Here is a 14441-nt window from a genome sequence, read left to right as displayed (position 1 = left end):
AGTCTATAACAAGAAATAAATAAATAGATCATTAAAATAGCTGTGAGATAATGAGTGCTTAGAGCAATTCCAAATTGTTGTCACTGTAACAGAGTGAAATAAAAGCCAGGAAAAAAAAATGGGTTTGCTCTAGTTCAGTGGGAACAGAAGGCAGCAGCGTTAGAGGAGCAGAGTGCTGGACAATCAGAAGGGTCAAGGATACGAAGGAAGAGGAAGCCACAATGACGTTGACAAACATCTGAGCAGTAAGCCAAGTAGATTCTTTCTGGAGCAGAGAAGACGACAAACAAAGCTAATATAGAACTTAACTGGCATGTCAGTGGATTGAAGCCACAGCCATCTCAGAATTTGAGGTTGATCCACATTTGTAACTAATACTTAATGGTGGTCCTTAAAACCTTAGACAATTCCTTAGCTAGTTCTTGAATCACCCTGCTACTACCCTTATTACACCAGACTAGCTAAAGCCAAAGAAATCTGTTACATATATGACTATTCATCATAGATCAGAGATGTTGAAAACTGATCATCATCTTTTTACTAATACTGTTTTATGCGTTTCACAAAGAATACACACATATGTGTGTGTGTGTATATATATATACACACACACACACACAATCTTGAGATAGTCAAATAAACTACCCTGATCATGACAGTCTTTGAATGTCTTAGGAACAGAAACATTAAATTGCATGTATTTTAAGCCACAATGAAAAGATCAGGATATGCGTAATGCTAAACTGCATGATATTCCCAATAAATCTTGGCTTTTAGGAGAAGTAATTACTAATGCTCTTCTGAACTTTTGGTACTTGCTATTAACCCAGTAGGAAATTTTAAATTGTAACTTACCCTGAAGTCAACCACTCACAGAAATGAATGCAGTCCTCCTTCTAATAGAAATAATAACATTCTTCTACTCCTTTTGAACTCAAGGGGCTGAGCATTGCATATAAATAGCATGTGTATTGTTTTCATTTAAGTATTCTTTTTTTGCTATATTATTTCACTTAAACCATTGTAAAGTAAAAGAAAAAAGTAGTGGGCATACTGTTTTCATTTTAATTGTTGTTATTTTGTACTAGAACTAAAGGTAGACTAAGTATAATAAGGATCAGCAAAATAGGCATTTGTAAGTTTTTTGTCTAGAACATTTACAAAAGAAACATAAAACTGTGTCTATTCTAAAATAGGACCCACTGGCTAGTCACTGCATCTTCTCACTAGTATCATTTTTCATAGTTTGATGATTAAATACTTTACAGAAGCACAACCATACCAGTCACACTTTTTAGGGGGCGATTTCAAGTACACATTTATATCACTTTCTGACTGGATACTTAGGAGAACACTGAAAAGCTATAATTTGGGGAAAACTGCACTTAGGATTTCAGAAAATAACCAATGATTTCTGATTTAAGAAAAAAATCTTATAAAATCTCACTGAGTGTTGTGTCCACACACATGCACAAGTCTGAATGATTGTACTTCTGCATCTCAAACCAACATCTTCCAAACAACATTGTTACATGTCTTATTACTTTATTTGTGAAGTAGCTAACATCGACTATATTCTCTGACATAGTCTCAAATTAATTTTTGGCGTGGGCTCGTAGGAGGAGATTGATGGTTGAATGAGGAATTGAGTATCCTTACAGGGAAGAATCAAAGGATCAAGGCTCAGATAAGTTGCTGTTTCATAATTTGAAAATTGTAATGTAGGATTTAGCACTGGAAAGAATGTTGCACTTAGGCAGCTTATATGAAATAAATAGACCCAAGGGAATTTTTATTTGCCTCAATATCTCATTTTCCAATCCTTTATTTGTTCATAGGGATGCACAGGGACAGCAGAAATCTTTCTCAAAGAGTTTTGTATTTAAAGTTAGTGTCAGTTTCTGATATAGGTATGATACTATTCATGATACAATTTGTCTTCTATGCTCAAATGGGAGACGTTTCACTGAAAGCATATACTATGTCATAAAAAGGAAAAATCTTACATGGAAATGCCAATTTCTTCTCTTTTCTTCCATCCTTATTTAATCAATACTGTGAAATATGTTTTACAGCAACTCTGGGAAAACATCCCCATGTTTCATAGGTACTTGTAAGGAAGTAATAAATTTGCTTAGTGCAATATAAGACATCCTGCGAGAGCTCAATAAGTACTTGTTGACTTTCTGACTAAAATAAAATATACCTTTCTCATGAGAATGCAAGTGTTAAACAGGTATTGAAAACATTCTAATTGAAATAATTTTAAAAATGTTTTGAATTGGTGGAATTCTACTTTATAGGTAGAAACCTTCATCAAAGTCTTATAGCAGTAAAATTAAGAAACATAAAACATATCAAAAAGACTATACTACATTAGTGGCAGTAGAATAGAGTAGGTTTTACTCCAATAATTGTATTATTAAGAAAAGACTAGTTTTTGAATGAACAGCCTATTATTATTGTGTAAGTGGGATATGGGATTGACTTGAACATTTTTATTCCTACATATGTGATTTCATCACCTATTTTATAATTAAAACTTATGTTGCAAATAAGATGCCAAAAATTGCAACATCATAAACTGTTAACACAATTCTGAAACATCAAATGAAAGCAGAAGAGTATATGCAAAGCTATTAAATAGTGAAGCATATGTAGTAAGCAATGAATGAATATTAGTACTTTTGAAAATGTAAGTCAACGTTATTGAGGTATAATTTACATGTAAAAAACCACAACCATTTTAAGTGTGCCTTTAAAACGAGTTTTGATAACTGCATATACCATGGTTTTCACCACCCCTAATTAAAATACAGAGCATTTTTACAACTTCTAAAAGTGTCCTCATGCTCTTTTCCCTTAGTTCCAAGTAATGGCTGATACGCCTTCTGACACTGTAGATTAATTTCCAGTTCTACAATGTCATATAAATGTAATTGAACAAAACATGGTTTTGTGCCTGGCTTATTTTGCCCAACATAATATGATCATAAATGCTTTCAAATTTATTGGCAGCTCACTACTTTCTATTGCTGATTAGTATTTCAATATATTGGATTTATTGTAATTTGTCCATTAGCTCATTGATTAGTGTTTGGGTCATTACCAGGTTTTGGCTACTGTGGAGAAAGCTGCTATGAACTTTCATGTGAGTCTTTGTGTGCCTCTATGTTTTATTTAGTTTGGATAAATACGTGTGCGTTAAATTGCTAGGTCATGTAGTAATTTTATGTTTGATTGTACACATTTTTTTTCGGATTTTCAAATTCTTATATGACATGAGTTTTATTAGAGTTTTTGATATAGGCCTTACTAAATATAATTTGGCATCAATAGCTAAGAATTAAACATTGTGTTTAGGTAGAAAATAGACTCATTTTAAACACTTAATATTTTGTGTTTCTGGGATTTGGAAATAATAACAGAATATGGGGCTCTTAGGTATGACTGAGTGGAGGAAGGATTGTCTCCCTTGTAATACGGAATGAAAAAATTACTGCTATATTTTTTGTCACTCAGAGGACATTCAAAGGCTTTTCTGGAATACCTTACACTAGAATAATTAAGGGGAACAGATCTGTGTTTACTTAATTTTAAGGGTTTATGAGTAGTGCAGAAGCATATGACATTTAATGCAGTTGAGGAGGTCTTCTACTCTGAACACTCAAATTTGCCATTGAGGGCTCTAACATTTTGTTATCAATGCATCTGCTGTGAAGCCAAGAGGTTATCAGTGGGACACTAAATTTGATCAGCACATTACCGAAATGAAAATGGGAGATGACATAAAATATTAAAGACATATTTTTCTTCACCACAATGAGCTTTTTATCAAGCTATGGAGGGTGGAATAAATGGTTAACACCAGAATACTCATATCACCACTGGGCACACATATAACACAAACTGGGCAACACACTTATTTGTAACAATTGTTTAAAATTCTATGGAAAGAATTTGTAGAGTTTACAGCATCTTAACTCCTTTTAAAGGTTATTTATTTTGAGAGAGGGGAGAAAGTGAGAGAGAGAGAGAGAGAGAGAGGATTCCAAGCAGCCTCCTTGCTGTCAGCACAGAGCCCGATGCAGGGCTTGATCTTATGAACTGTGAGATCATGACCTGAGCCAAGATCAACATTGGCAGCTTGACCAACTGAGCCACGCAAGCACCAAAAAACATCTTAACTTTAAAAAATAATGTCTTTAATTTAAAAAGGAAAAACATGGCAACTGTTATGGTTAGGTAAGTGAATCTAAAAATTGTATTTACTATGTTGGTGCCATGTCTGGGTACATAAACTAAGCATTTTTATTTTTATTTATTTATTTTTTAAATGTTTATTTATTTTTGAGACAAAGAGAGACAGAGCATGAATGGGGGAGGGTCAGAGAGAGAGGGAGACACAGAATCTGAGGCAGGTTCCAGGCTCTGAGCTGTCAGCACAGAGACCGACCCGGGGCTCAAACTCACGGACTGTGAGATCATGACCTGAGCTGAAGTCGGACGCTTAACCTACGGATCCATCCAGGCGCCCCAAACTAAGCATTTTTAAAAGAAATAATGTTCTCAACACAAGGTCAATTTTAATTTGGATATCTTACTCTCAGTATAATTATATAGTTGATTTTAGGTAATAATGATTAATCTGAAAATTTTCATATGTATGTTTAGATTGATATTAATTTTATACTCTACTTAAAGCTACATTTGAATTGCAAGATGGAAAAGGGTCATATTTGTTTATCTAGTACCAAAAATGAACAAAAAATGTTGGATTAATTAAAACTATATAAAACATATCCTATAAAATATAGTTCAAAATATTCAAGCATGACATGATAATATTAACAGGAAGACTTCCAGCAAAAACAGTTAATTAGCACTGAATCATGATGTTACTATCTTTGTGTGTGTTTCTTTAGTTGTGAACTGTCAATAGGCTATATGTAAATGATGAATAAAGTGTGATAGCCCTGACACATTTTTAGCTTAATCAAGGATGCAACTGGTCTTATCTTTATCATTAATGAAGCAGTAGGAAAATGTTTTCAACTATATTATAAAATATTGCTGTTAATTCATTATTGATTAAGGTTATATTTATGAGTCATTTAAAGTCTAGGTTATACCATACAACAGGGAATTTTGAGGCATTAGCTAGAACTATTTTCATTTAATTTTAAAGTGTACCCATATATTAATTTAAATGAAAGAGAATTGCCAATTGTGAAAATGTTGAGTGAAGCACATTTTTAAATTTTACCTACTGCTTTATTTCTGATAGAAACCAATATTAATAATGTCAATTTGATGTAAATTTTTTTATGTAAAAAAGTGGTTTTATTAAAACACAGGGACAGGATCCACTGGGCAGAAAGAGCTATCTGATATGTAATTATTTAAACAGTAAAATATTAAGAACCATAAGCAAAGTATATAAATATAAGATATTAATGACTTTTCCTATTTGTCTTCTATGTTTTTTTCTCTGTCTGCTAATTAGCCTAAGTTTAGATCCAAAATATATAAAATATTTTTGGGCATTTTGCAATATTTCAGTTACCTAGTTCACTTTATTCTATTATATCTTCATAAAAGCAGGGCCAATGTTTTCTTTTACTGTAAGAGTAATTTAACATGCACACTCACTTGACTATCATAAAACATACAAACAAAGAGTTTAAAATATATTTGATTATAATAGGGATGTATACAATTTTGTTTGATCAAAAGTATTTATATGGATACCATAATAAATGGATTGATCTAATCTCAGAGTTTTTATGCCATTCAAAATAGTTACTTTAGTTTGTAAAAGCTAAGCAAATTAGCATTGCCCTTGTTTTCTTTCAAATATTTTCATTTATTTTCTACACCAATAACAGACATACATAAACACAAATTCACACACGCACACACACACACACACACACACACACACACACACATGCTATTTCCCACAGGACATGGTTTGTGGCATCAACTTATAAACTCTAATATCCATCAAACAATACTCTGAAATTATGTTTGCATATATACATGTATGTGTATTTATATGTGTGTATATGAAGAGATGTGAGAAGTTGGAATGGGATAATTAAGTTTATAGAGGAGGATAAATTTAATCAAAATTGAGCTTCAAAATGTGTTTAAAATGAATTCTGTAAATATTATTAAATAATCTATACAAAGATTCAGACAAATAACAATTATATTATATAATTGATTTTGCATACTTATTTGTATAAATACATTGCATAGTTTCATAATTTGATTCAAAATAATTCATTATATGTCTCTCATTTTTAAAAAATAGGAAATAACAAAGTAAAAGGTAGAATTCATTCAACTAAAATTTACTGATATTTAAAAATAAAGTTAAATAAAGTATACAGTACTATTCTCAAAGATCTAACAGATATTTGAAGAAATAGATATTAAATAATGCATTATATAATATTTCAAATGTTAGGAAAAATTCTAGATGTCAACTCCTATTATCTGACACTTTTTAACCCATTCCTCAAAGGCTCCAACTCATTCTGGAAAATGATGGTACATAGAAAAGACTGATTTAATTTTTTTCCCTGTCATTCCATCAGAATGGTGTGCAGTAGGAAATCCAGTTGTTATATACATATAAAAGCTTATTTCTTCCTCTAAGGTCAGGAACAAGACAGGAATGTCCACTCTCACCATTGTTATTTAACATAGTACTGGAAGTCTTAGCCTCAGCAATCAGATAACAAAGAGAAATAAAAGGCATCCAAATCAACAAGGAAGAAGTCAAACTTCCACTATCCGTAGATGACATGATACTCTATGTAGAAAACTCAAAACACTCGACCAAAAAATTACTAGAACTTATACATGGATTCAGTGAAGTCACAATATATAAAATCAACATATAGAAATCTGTTGCATTTATATACACCAATAATGAAGCAGCAGAAAGAGAAATCAGGGAAATGATCCCATTGACAATTGCACCAAAAACCGTAAGATGCCTAGGAATGAACCTAGCCAAAGAGGTAAAAGATCTGTACTCTGAAAACTATAGAACACTTTTGAAAGAAATGGAAGACGACACAAAGAAATGTAAAAGCATTCCATGTTCATGGAATCGAAGAACAAATATTGTTAAAATATCTTCACTACCCAAAGTAATTTACACATTTAATGTAATCCCTCTCAAAATACCACCAGCATTTTTCAGAGCTAGATTCTAAAATTTGTATGGAACCACAAAAGGCTCCAAATAGCCAAAGCCATCTTGAAAAAGAAAAGCAGAGCTGGAGGCATCACAATTCCAGACTTCAAGCTATATTACAAAGCTGTAGTCATCAAGACAGTATGGTATTGGCACAAAAACAGATGTATAGATCAAAAACAGACATATGGAACAGAATAGAGAACTCAGAAATAGATCTACAACTCTATGGTCAACTAAACTTCAAAAAGCAAGAAAGAATATCCAGTGGAAAAAAAAACAATCTCTTCAACAAATGGTACTGGGAAAACTAGACAGTAACATGCAGAAGAATGAAACTGGACTACTTTCTTATACCATACACAAAAAGAAATTCAAAATGGATGAAAGGCCTAAATGTGAGGCAGAAGACCATCAGAATTCTAGAGGAGAACACAGGCAGCAACCTCTTTGACATGGGCCAAGGTAACTTCTTACTAGACACATTGCCAAAGACAAGGGAAACAAATATAAAAATGAAATATTGGGACTTCACAAAGATAAAAACCTTCTGCACAATGAAGGAAACAATCAACAAAACTAAAAGGCAGCCTATGATTTGGGAGAAGGTATTTGCAAATGACATATCTGATGAAGGGCTAGTTTCCAAAATCTGTAAAGAACTTATCAAACTTAGCACCCAAAAAAAACAATCTGGTTAAGAAATGGGCAGGAACATGAATAGACATGTTTCCAAAGAAGACATCCAGATGGCTAACAGACACATGAAAAGATGCTCAACATCACCCATCATGAGTGAAATGTAAATCAAAACCACAATGAGATATCACTTCATACCTGTAAGAATGGCTAAACTTAACAATACAAGAAACAACAGATGGTGAAAATGTGGAGAAAAGGGAAACCTCTTACACTGTTGCTGGGAATGCAAACTAATGCAGCCACTCTGGAAAACAGTATGGAGGTTCCACAAAAATTTAAAAATAGAAATACCCATGGCCCAGCAATAGCACTACTAGATATTTATCCAAAGGATACAAAAAAATATTGATTTGAAGGTGCACATGCACGCCAATGTTTGTAGCAGTATTATCAACGGTGGCCAAATTATGGAAAGAACCCAAGTGTTCAGTGTCCATCAACTAATGAATGGGTAATGAATGGTGTATATATATATATATATATATATATATATATATACACACACACACACACACACACACATACATATATATGGTATATATATATGTGTATATATATATATATATATACACATGTGTATGTATACACAAACACCTACATATGAATATTACTCAGCCATCAAAAAGAATAAAATCTTGTCAATTACACCAACATGAATGGAGCTAGAATGTATTATGCTAAGTAAAGTTTCAGAGAAAGACAAATACCATATGGCTTTACTTCACTCATGTCTGAACTTTAAGAAATAAAACAGATGAACGTAGAGGAAGGGGAAAAAAAGAGAAGGAGGCAAACCATAAGTGACTCTTAACTATAGAGAACAAACTGAGGGTTACTAGAGGGGAGGTGGATGGTGGTAGGTTAAATGGGTGATGGGTATTAAGGAGGGCACTTGTGATGAGCACTGGGTTTTATATGTAAGTAATGAATTACTAAATTCTACTCCTGAAACCAATATTACACTATATATTAACTAACTAGAATTTAAATAACAATTTAAAAAAAATAGAAAAAAGCTTATTTCTTGCAAATCTCAATTGGAAGGCTGAGATCTACTCCCAATTCATGTGGGGACTTAGCAAATCACAGTTAAAAATTTCTAGAATCACAGATATGCACAAAGAGCTTATTAACAACATCTAGAATTATAATCAGTTGCTTTTGAGGGAGCAATCAAGAGCCTTTTTCATAACATGTGTAGAGTATAAGGTTGTAATAAATTACAGCCATTGTGAGGAGACCAGGGGACCACTCTGAGACTGAGTTGACAATATTGTGATCTAATAAATGCGTGTTTTTTTTCAAATTTTTAAAATGTTTATTGATTTTTCAGAGACAGACCATGAGTGGGGGAGGGGCAGAGAGAGAGAGAGGGAGACACAGAATCAGCACAGAGCCTCCCTCATGGGGCTTAAACTCATGAAATGCAAGATCAAGATCTGGAGCCTAAGTGAGACACTTAACTGACTGAGCCACCCAGGCGCCCCATGAATGTATGCTTTAAAAATCTCTGGGTGAGAACAGTGTGGCTGGGAAAGAAAGAGAGAGAAAGAGAGAGGAGGGAAGGAGTGAGGGAGGGAGGGGAGAGGGAGGGAGGAAGGAAGGAAGGATGGAAGGAAGGAAGAGAGAGAGAGGGAGGGAGGGAAGAAGGGCAGAAGAAAGGAAGGAAGGGAGGAAGGAAGAGAAAAAGAAAAGGAGAGAAAAAGCAAGTTGTTTAGATTTGTTAATAAGAATATATTTTCTAGTTACCTCAGTAAATTATCTGAAAAGAGAAGGCATAGGATTAGTTTTTTTAAGACCCCTCCTTTGGAATTAGAATTTTACCGCTGAGTAAAGATCTCCCTAAATGAATAGGGCACAGCTCAAGCTCAAGCTTGACAAGTGCAGATGGAATTTACAAATCTAGAGTGGCCCTTTTGTATATTCAACCTAGCTGTCTATGCGATGTAATACATGTTGGAATCCTTTCTCCAGCTATTTTACAACACAATATTTCAAAAGCAATATTACAACACAATTGTGTTGGGATTTCACCAGGAATATATGTCCATTAGTACTCTGTAGTATGGATACATGAAAGTAGACTATGCCTTGGAGAAGACTAAAATCTAGAAGAGTAGCAAGTTCAAAGAGATGTGTGCCCTGCCTCTGGTTAGTAGGGGAAATGACGGCTTTAATTCTAAGTTATCTATTATGTGTTTAGGAAAAAAAAACTTTCCCTCTTTTTTTGAGAGTTCATGCTAAACTATGCCCATTAAAGAGCCACCAGGTCTGCAAAGGTCAAAACTAAGGAAAACTTAACTGAGAAGGGGTAAGGCTAAGTAGTCTTGGAAATCAGACAACTAAAATTGTTTGCTGCCATTCTAGCTAGGCAGACATAAGTGATCAATCAGCACCCATTTCCATTCTCCAGGCAAACATTGTGGTCTAGAAGAAATGAGAAAGGGACAAGAAATTCCATCTTGTGATTACATTAGGTAGGTACTGTTCACATAGTAGTTTTCTGCTTGATCTATTCCCCACCTTGGACATACATGAACAGAGGACATCTTGTTTGTTAAATCCAGAGACTAAATGCAGAATAATGTTTCAGAAGAGAAATTGTGTATAGCTGGGATAATGGATTAGGGAACCAGATGCTTATATGTAAAAATCTAAAAACTGAACAAGCCAGTTGTTCAAGTATTTTCCTATTTTTCACCTACTAGTCACTTGCTATGGAGCTCATCTATTTTGGAGAATGATTACACCTGGGCTAAGGGTAATCTCAGTGAGAAATAAGATAATATAAATATAGAAGGATATAGATATTTAGCCAATACATAAGTTCATTCTTCAAACACTTAGAGACCATAAGGAAAAAAATATGTACCTTCGTAGAATGACACTGCTTTGTGTTTAAGCACTTCTGTTTGGAAGGATACATTAAATTTCTCTATGGAAGGAAGACACAATGAAAAGTAATTCAACTTTATTTGCTAGATAGAAAGGTTTGTTGTGAGGGACTGTGTCTGGCATACTACATTGTGATTTGAATACTTTCCCATTGACTCCTTCTCCCTCTTCCATGGAAACATTTTGTTTCCTGTGTGCACAGTTCACAACATAAATGAGCAGAAGGCAAATACAACTTTGATGCCAAACACAGACTTATCTAACATCATTTGCACCATGCAAGAGAAAATTGCCAGAGAAAAAACATACTGCTCAAACCCTAGACAGGAAAAGCATATTCCTAGACAGAAAATAGATGTCTGCCTGGGCTGGATGGAAGAAAAGGGAGAGAAGTCTATGAAATTTAAAAGTAGAGAAAATTTCCTCTCCTTTTTCAGGCAGGGGAAAAGAAAAAAACATAGAAAGAGGACGATGAGGTGCATCTAGACGGAGAGAACCATGCTTAACATTTGCAAATATTTCCCACACACAAATTAGAGACATGATAAAATAGAACATCTTCTGAATCTGAATTATGTGAGCATAAGAAATTCTTAGGTGTTACGAAGAAAGAAACCTTCTGGCTGGTGGGTTTTTTTTTTTTTTTAATATTGTTTGTTTTTTAGCAAGTGTATTATAAGAAAGGTTTTAGAAAGAAATAGAACCTGAAATAGGTAAGTAACCAACATTTTGTTTTGGTAGAAAAAAAAGTTACAGCAATCTATACAGGAATATATTTATGATATCATTTTTAGCATGGAGAATATGCATAGAATGTAAAATATAAATAAATACTCTTGACTGCTTTGGGAAGAACATCTATCGTGAATACAATGATCCTGAAAGTGGATAAGCTTGGGCTCTAGATTTGGAAAGTGTGGATGAATTTCTGTATACACTTATGTGTCTCTGGGGAAGTCATTGAACTTTTTAAATCCTCTCTGTTCTCATTTATATAATGGAGATAATAATCTTATCTACTAAATAAAAGGCAGAATAACTCAAGCAATAGCTTTCAAATATGTAATATGTAATAAGCAACCAACACATTGTTTTTTTATTTTTTTGAAACACATTAGTTTTTTTAAAAACACATTAGTTTTTACTTTTAGTTTTTTTATGATGAAATTTCCTGGATTTTTAGTTTAAACATTATTCTATCGGCAATAAGGAATAACAAAAAAGTTTTCAATCTAGCAAATGAAATTACCAAGTTGCTCTCCAGTGAAAAATTTCTTAGCTCTAAGAAGTGTGAAATCGAATGGAGAATGGATGATATAGTCAGAAAAATCAGTTTATGGCTTTAAAAACATGAATTGCACATTGTTCATACTAATAAATTATTAGATAATATCCTGATTATGACTGTAGGAAAAACTATGGAAATGTTGAAAAAAGATACTCACTATCAAGGCGCCTGGCTGATTCAAATGGTGCAGCATATGACTCTTGACCTCACAGTCGTAAGTTTAAGCCTCACATTGGGCATGGAGCCTACTTAAAAATAGAAAATAAAAGATACTTGCTATTTTTTCTTTTTTCTTTTTCTTTAACTTTTATTTAGTTTTGAGAGAGAGAGAGAGAGAGAGAGATTACTAAAAAATGAATTAAAAATTACAATGTATAATTACCAACTCATGTTATCTTTTCATATATAATTATATACAAAGCAATCTTGGATAATACACATATTAAGCAGTTAATCTAGAAGTTATTTCACTGTATCTTCTTTCCTAAATCACATACTTACAAGTGTCTTTTTAATACTTTTTCATTTTTATCCATCAAAACATTTTGAAATTGACAAATGAAACATTTGTCGATTAATTTAAAATTTATTTCAGATAATTTTACCATCTTAACAGCATAGTGCACAGTCTGAAATGTTAAAATCTGAGTTGTTTTAATCCAATCTAAGATTGAAGTAACTATTGTGCTTCTCAAATATGAATCTTTTCATTTCAGAAAAGGATAAAATATCACAGAAAACAAAAATCTGAAGCTTCTTATTGACTTATGGGGGGGGGAGATACCATTAGTTTATTATAAAAGAGAGACATGCAAATTGTCTACATGATAAATAATTTCACAGCTTCAGTGGAATGGGCAGCTTTCACGTGATGCCAGTTCAGTAATGGTTTATTTCAGTCCACATACTTTCTGAGAATGTCACTGTCTCTACATAAGAAATAATCCTTGTCAACCAGAACTACTTTGGTGTCTCCACATTCTGGGAGAAGAACTTTATCTATTTCCAACTTTCATGCTAACTGGTTGAAGTTCTCCACCCTTTCCTTTAGAGCCCAATCCAACAGCTAACTGCTAGTGCTTGCAATAGTTTTCCTTAAGATTTTTCTGGAAGCATGATGCCTCCTTCGGTTACTGTTAAGCTGCACTCTTTACAACTAAAACTCAGTCAAGGAGGGGAAGAAACTTTTTAAAGGCCTGTCCTGCCATAACTCTGGCCACCACAGTTCATACTCTGCTCTCAAGCTGCTGCAGCCACAGGAAGACCTGCAGTTTCACCCTTGGACCATGTGAACCTGAAACTTTTTAATACAGAATGAAATTAGGCACCATAAATTGGACTTTTGAAGACCATTTTAGAAATTACAGATAGCAAATTAAAGGCAAGTCAATTTACCCTCAAAGCGCTAAATGCAAGTATTGTTAATGAAAATGTAGATATCTGCCAACACTAAATAAGATGGAGTTATATATAAATGACACACAGATAGTATGCAAAATAGTACGTACTATTTGTTCTCAATGATTTCATTTATATAAAGTTCAAATTTTGACAAACCTAATCTATAATCCAGAAGCCAGGGTTATTAAACTACTCTTTGATATGAGTGTTGGATCTCTGCAAATGATATTTTTCTTTTTACCTGTTGACTCTTTTGTTAGGTGTTAGTACCAGGAAGGTGGCACTGAAGGAAGACTGGACAGCAGGGGGACAGAGAAACGATTTTCTCCATTTTTTTTCTTTGCTTTCCTAACGGACTTAGCACACAAATGCCTCTTTACTCAAGCAGTGGTTGCTTTTTTCCTAGCACTTCCAGAAATAGCATCATTGCGTGTGTGTGTGTGTGTGTGTGTGCGTGTGATTATAAATACTGACAGGTTCCAAGATCTGCATTCACCAAACTGGAGACCAGGAAACCTATAGAGTATTTCCAGTGCAAATCCAAAGACCTGAGGCTTTCCACTATAAGCCAATGGTGGTTCCAGTCCATAAGCCTGTAGACTAGAAACCCAGGAAAAATTGATGTCTCAGCTCAAGGCAGTCAGACAGGAGTTCCCTCTCATTCAGCCTTTTTGTTCTGTTCAGATGTTTAATTAATTCCATGAGGCCCACCCACAATCTGCTGTACTCAGCTCATCAATGTAAATGTTAAACTCATTCAAAAACATCCTCACAAAAACATCCAGAAAAATATTGAACTAAACATCTGGGCATGCCATGGCCCAGTAAAGTTGACACGTAAAATTAAGCACTGCATCCATTCTTTAAGTTTCTACATGGTAATAACCAAAAGCTTTCTCCTTTGTCACTCCACGTAGTAACTTCTTCCTGAAGTTACTATTT

At 33.7% G+C, this 14441-nt stretch overlaps 1 pseudogene; it reads right to left on the bottom strand.

Moving 5' to 3' along the window:
• Positions 1-12993: 12993 nt before the first annotated feature.
• Positions 12994-13306, bottom strand: LOC109267689 (10 kDa heat shock protein, mitochondrial-like; annotated as a pseudogene).
• Between the last annotated feature and the right edge of the window lie 1135 nt (positions 13307-14441).

This window comes from Panthera pardus, unplaced genomic scaffold, assembly GCF_024362965.1.
Source record: "Panthera pardus isolate Hobbes unplaced genomic scaffold, ASM2436296v1 HiC_scaffold_2, whole genome shotgun sequence".
NCBI lineage: Eukaryota > Metazoa > Chordata > Mammalia > Carnivora > Felidae > Panthera > Panthera pardus.
The sequence above is the reverse complement of the archived record's forward strand: the minus strand, read 5'-3'. Positions and strand labels throughout refer to the sequence as shown.